The sequence below is a fragment of the Schistocerca piceifrons genome, chromosome 3 (assembly GCF_021461385.2).
Source record: "Schistocerca piceifrons isolate TAMUIC-IGC-003096 chromosome 3, iqSchPice1.1, whole genome shotgun sequence".
In the NCBI taxonomy this organism is placed as follows: Eukaryota; Metazoa; Arthropoda; class Insecta; order Orthoptera; family Acrididae; genus Schistocerca; species Schistocerca piceifrons.
Genome location: NC_060140.1, coordinates 341,445,401 through 341,451,788, shown reverse-complemented (window position 1 = coordinate 341,451,788; position 6,388 = coordinate 341,445,401). Strand labels below are relative to the sequence as shown.

Here is a 6,388-nt window from a genome sequence, read left to right as displayed (position 1 = left end):
TAAGCTCTTAACACTGTTTCACCAATGCAGCAATCTTTGAGCATTATCAACATGTAACAGTACTTGCTTCACTTTTTGTTACCGTTTCTACCTTAAATGTTCATCAACCCACAAATCTAAAAATTCTGTGTGATTTTTTTGCTGAATTTGGCTGTTCCCTAATGTATGTGGACTCTAGTTTTATTTTTTATATGGCTGAATTTCATGCATACAGTTAATTGTTAATAATTGCTGCAGTTACCATTAAACCATTTTTTGGCTACTTCTGCTGTTTGTCAGTTTGCTACTGCAACTCATAATCATTCTTTTCTTTCATAAAGAAACTGTTACCAATTGCAAGTAGTACAGTATCTGTTTTTGAAAACTGTTGTGGTAGGTTATTAATCATAAATCAAAACTAACAATATGTAGTGAACCATGTGGCACCCCATAATTAATTATTTATATTCAAAATGATACTCTTTATCTTCCTAACAAAATTTCTCTCTCTGTTTCCTCTCAGCTAATTATTACATACAGTTTAACTAAAAAATAAATGCTTTCTTCCATTTCTCCTGTATTTACAATATCTGTTCACTATTATCTGTTATCATTCCTATTACTTGCGTTACTGGTGAATGATAAATTTATCAGCAGTTTTGTTTATTCTGTATAAGACTTGCAACATGATGTATCTAATATCATTATAAACTTGATCTATGGACAAAAATAAACTACGCTAAACACTTTCAGATACTTTACTGGTCTCATACAGATATGATTTTATGTACATAAACTGAATTGGCAAGTGAAAACTTGTACCAAGGCCGGGAATAGAACCCAGGTCTCCTGCTTGCTAGGCAGGTCTGCTAGCCACTAACCCACTTTTGTACTGCAGTTCACACAACTGCACAGATTACCCTGGCATGCCTCCCTCCTTGATCCAAATTCTCACTATCTACTTTAAATTCCCCTCATGTCATTTCATTTGTATAGGTATCTGCATCTGGGTTTCAGGCTGGATCCCCCATTTACATTCAATGCTGAGGTGCCTTTAAAGAACACTGAGAGCCTTGGCAATTCTGTTCGTGTGTAAGGGGGAATTTAAAGTAGACTGGGGCAGCAATGGGAATTTGGATTGAGGAGTGAGGTGTGCTGGGCAATCCATGCAGTTGTGTCAACCGTTGTGCCAAGGTGGCTTAGTGGCTAATGCACCTGCCCAGTAAGCAGGAACCCTGGGTTCGATTCCCAGTCTTGGTACAAATTTTCACTTGCTGCTTAAGTCTATAAGCTAAACATGTTGCATGGTAGTAAAATACCATGTTTGATAAAAAAAAATGAGTAAATGCTGCTGATTTAGTTCCTCACAGTTCTCTATGGATATAAGCTCTGTGCCTTATTAAACTGGTCCTGATTAACAGACACTACCTTGCAAGTTTTCAAATGATACATGCAAGAGAGGTTGGGTACTAATCATTAGTTGTCACCTTTCACCTTTCTTGTGTAGAGGTGTAACAACTGTCATTTTTTTAATAATCAAAGAAAAGAACAAAAAAAAAAGAAAGAAAAAGAAAAAATAATCAGATAACAGACTGGATGTACTATTACATCCTCTTTTATTATTATGATTCTGGAATGGCCATACATGCTCTTTCATTTTAAGTGATTTAATTTTGCTATTGGTTTTGTTATGCCACTTACTTTTACCGTCTCTTTCCATTTAAAGGTAGGAATTACATCTTCAAAACAGTGCAGTAAGTTTAGCATGGTTTTAGTTCTGGACTTTGACATGTTTATGGATTTATCGATTTGCAGAAGAGTTACATTGTCATAAGCATTAATGTAGATAGCAGTTGTGACCTCACCATTCACACTGAGATAATAAGACTCTTTGGTCAGCGACTGAGCTCCCTTGAAGAGACAAAACATATAGATCATGTGGTGACTATTGGGCTTTAAACGCCAACGACCTTGCTGCAATGGTAACACCAGTTCCCATCAGATCACCGACGTTAAGCACTGTCAGGCTGGGCCAGCACTTGGATGGGTGACCATCCGGTCTGCCAAGCACTGCTGGCAAGCGGGTTGCACTCAGCCCTTGTGAGGCAAACTGAGGAGCAACTTGATTAAGTAGCAGCAGAGCAGCAGCTCCGGTCTCATAAACTGATGTATGATTGGAAGAGCAGTGTGCTGATCACACGCCCCTTCATAGTGGAGGTGTTTTGCTTTTTTTTTTGGGGGGGGGGGGGGGGGAGAGGGGGGCGGCTTTAAACACTTGGACGATCCCTGACAGCTACTCAATAATACCGAACATTCCAGATTTCACTCATTCTTCAACAGGCACCTCTATGATGAGTTCTAGATTTCACACATTCCTACCCTATCCAAGACACTGATAATTTCACTGTTTGGACTCTAAGAATTTTTGTTTATTTCTTATGATTTAAAAATGCATTCAAACTTTGGCAATGCTTCATTGACAATATCCTCTTGAAGTTTCTTTCCTGTCATGTGTACCTGGACGACAGTTTGGTCTTTTCATCTTCTCTACAAGAACACTAGGAACATCTCACCCTCATTTTCAAGAGTCTTGAACTTTTTGGCATGATATTAAACAATGACAAATGAAAACTTAGGAAATCTGAAGTAACTTTGCTGGTCCACTATGTTAGTTGTAACAGTATTCACTCTATGACCCAGTGCATGGAACTCTTCCATCAGCTTCCATAGCCTACAAATTATCACGAATTGCACCAATTTCTCAGCATGATAAACTTTTGCATATGTTACTTACCTCACATAGCAGCTATATAGGCATCATTGACAAATAAACTGGACAGCAAACACACATGCTGCAAGCATGACCTTTCTTGGTCCTCTAAAATGCAACATGTGTTTGATGAAATTAAACTCAGTTTATCACAAGCTGTGACAGTAGCTCATTGACTCCCAACAGGTGCCTTGTCAAGCACTTATGACGTGAGCAACACTGCTATCGTAGCAATACTTCGGCAGGCAGTAGCAGATGAACAACAACCATTACATTTCTTCTCCCAGAAGCTAACTGACTCCCAGTGTAAATGATCAGCTTATGGCAGAGAAATCTTGTTGTGTACAGACTGGTGCAGCATTTCAGAGATGACACTGAGGGCAGTGAGCCATGTCTGATATTGCAATGTAGGCACTTCGTGCTATCTTTCTGTTGTGCACTTGGCTTGGGCTGCGTGACCATCTGCTGTAAATCTTGTGCAGCTGGGAGGAGTGGCTCTGGATCACAAGGAGTCTGGTGTTGATTCTGTACAAGTTGGTGGCGAGGACAAATAGAGCTCAAGTGGACTCTTGTCCAGCCGAGCAGTTGGGCTGTGCTGCGGACATCCGGTATGACCTGTCTGAGAGTTTTCTAGGGAGTGGCTATTGTGTTCTGCTGGTATGGTATTTTCTTGCCACAGCATTTGCTGATGGCTGGTTTTTTCAAGTGAGAATGGGGGAGGGCATTCATGTTATTTGTACAACACTCATCCGAAGTACTACCTGACATTGTAAGCATGCTTTCATTCTGATTGTTATCTTGAACATTGCTGTGAGCAGCCGTTTGATGGTTTTGTTCCCTAATGCAAAGTGAACCCACCATGTCAAGCACTGGTGGTGGGCTAGCTGCCTTCAATGTGCGAATTTGTTGTTACCCCAGCCACTCCTGATTGGTCTGGCTACTGGTTGTCTGTCCTGCAGTAATGATCTGGACTTAGTAGAAGTGTCTTGTACGGTTATGCTAGGCAACACAAATGAGGATCTCAAATTTTGTTAATGTCCTTTAGTCAAGCTGGTTTTGTTGTTCTTTAGCATTGGGGATTTGACTATCCTGTATGGATTTAAGAGCAGATATTTCTGATTGATGTTTTAGGTACCTGCCTTGCAAGGTTAAATTTTATCTGGCTAGTGCCTCATTAATTTGTGTATAGTGTTGTGTTGAACTCTAAATTTGGCCTAGAATGTCTAACCTCATCCTTGTCATACGTTACAAATGTTGCCTGGGTTGGCCGAATACATGTGTCAGCTTGCTGATGGTCTGTATATATTTGTTTATTTTGGGGTGGCGTGTTAATACTGGCTCCCATTTGGTGTAATGAGACCCTTGTACTGTGCTGTGAGTATTACTGTTATTAGTATTAGTATAGCTGAAGTTGTTGCAATGTTTGTTTGTGGTGTGGCCATGCTACTGAAAAAAATAAAAGAAAAATTAAGGGAAGGGGAAGTATTTGATGCAGTGTCCTGTATCTGTGCATTTATGTTTCAATTTCATCTGTTCCATTATTATTCACTCATGGACAATCTTAATGTGTTATAGATATGGTTCCAAGTGCAGCTATGTTATTATTAGTGTTCTGGTGTAAAAATTTCTAGCTATTTAAAAACTGATTTTGCAGAAGCTTGTCATTATTATTGTTTGGGGGTAAATTATTAATTATTTGAGCCCTAATATTTAAGTGCACTTTTATCATTATTATTTATCAGGGATAATTTTTTTAACTGTTTAAAATCTAACATTGTGAATGAGGTTTGTTATTTGTTGTTGTGGGATAGGGTCACTAACTACTTCGTGTGGAGATAACATTTGGCTATTTTGGGCTGAATGTCTGAGAACCTCATTATTATTTTGAGGTTCAGTGACTATACTTGAAATTTCATTGTACTGGAGACAGAAAAAATTCTCTTTAAAGCTGCTTTCTAATCAACTGGAGAGGTTGTCTGTTAATTGTCATCTGATTTGAAATACAGCCTGTGTGTGCAACTATGAATGCTGCTGCTCTTTCATGTTTTTTCTGGTCCAGATTTCCACTCCACAGCCACTTGCACTACACCTTGCATCATTTTAACTCAAAGAGATGCGCCAGGCAGTCCAAGTGATATTTATTCCAACCACCAGCCATTGGCGGATTCTATACGTAATCCAGCAATATAGTGCTCCCCCATACTCTTTTTGACACCTTGATTCTGTCACACAATTTACAACTGATGTCCAGCATCTCAAAGGAATGATTAATATTTTGGCCAACTACCTCTCATGAGTACATGAACTTTCAGTTGATGTCAGTTATGATGAGCTTGCCAAGGTATAACAACTTGATGCATAAATATGCAACCTGTTGTCAGATACCACTAAGGGTTTGAAATTCGAATGGTGTTCCATTCCAGGTTCGTACACAGAAGTCAGGTGTGATGTACCACAGAACTGCCTTTGGCCACTGGCCCCACTCAATATGCATAAATCTGTTTTTGACAGCTTGCATGGGCTGTCACACCCAGGAGTATGCCCCACAACTAAACTAGTCACTGACCATTTCATTTGACCAAATGTGAAATGAGACTGTAGACTGTGGACACAATCTTGCACAGCTTGCCAACAAAGCAAGGTTGGATGACATGCACAGCCAAAAATCACCCAACATGAAATACCTAAAGCCTGTTTCCAACATGTTAATCATGATATGGTTGGTCCTCTCCTACAGTCAGATTCATTGTCTCTGTCACTTATCATGTCACCCACTTTATTTAATTTATTTAATCGAATGACTAAGGTGCCCCATCGGGCAGACCGTTCGGTGGGTGCTGGTCTTGCAATTAGATGCCACTTCGGTGACCTGCAGTCAGCGAGGATGATAGGAAGATGAGGAGGACAGCACAACACCCGGTCTCTGGGCGGAGAAAATTCCTCGACCCATCCGGGAATCGAACACGGTCACAGAGGATTGACAATCCATCACGCTGACCATTCAGCTACCGGGGGCGGACATGTCACCCACTGGGTTGAAGCAACATCCTAGCTTGACATTATGGTGAATATGATGATGAGAGTGCGATTGCCAATTTGAATCTATACTGTTCTTTGAACTTTGTAACCTCTGTGGCACCCAACAGTACCATTTATCATCTGTGAAGTAATGGCGTAGTGGGGCTCTGGTACCAGACATTTAAGGCAGTGCTTATGTGCCGCAGTGGCCATAGACAGAATCTTTATCTTGGGTGCTGTTAGGCATATGCTCTGCATACAAAGATGAACTCCATGCCTCTTTAGCAGTGATTCTTTACAATGAACCACTCATACTGCCAGCAGACTTCGTCTCACCACTGCAACCCTCAGAGAATAAGGAGCTCCTTTCTCTCATCAATAGAGGGATACAATACCTCGCATGACTTAGAATACCCCAGCCACAAGCACACAGCTTGCTGAAAATTTTTATAAGCAATGCTTTAACTGACTGTGATAACATCCAGTAGGATGACACCTCCAACCTATGCTGCAGCATATGTCTGCCCTCACAAAGATCTAAAATGAGGAGCTAATACCTTCAACATTTTTCTACAGAGAGAGCCTGCCATTGTATCATTGAATTCCCTTAAACTCAGACGG

At 40.4% G+C, this 6,388-nt stretch overlaps 1 non-coding gene across 1 annotated transcript; it reads left to right on the top strand.

Moving 5' to 3' along the window:
• Positions 1-1,167: 1,167 nt before the first annotated feature.
• Trnat-agu lies at positions 1,168-1,239 on the top strand. Its single transcript has one exon. It is a non-coding gene; the product is annotated as a tRNA-Thr (tRNA).
• Positions 1,240-6,388: the final 5,149 nt, after the last annotated feature.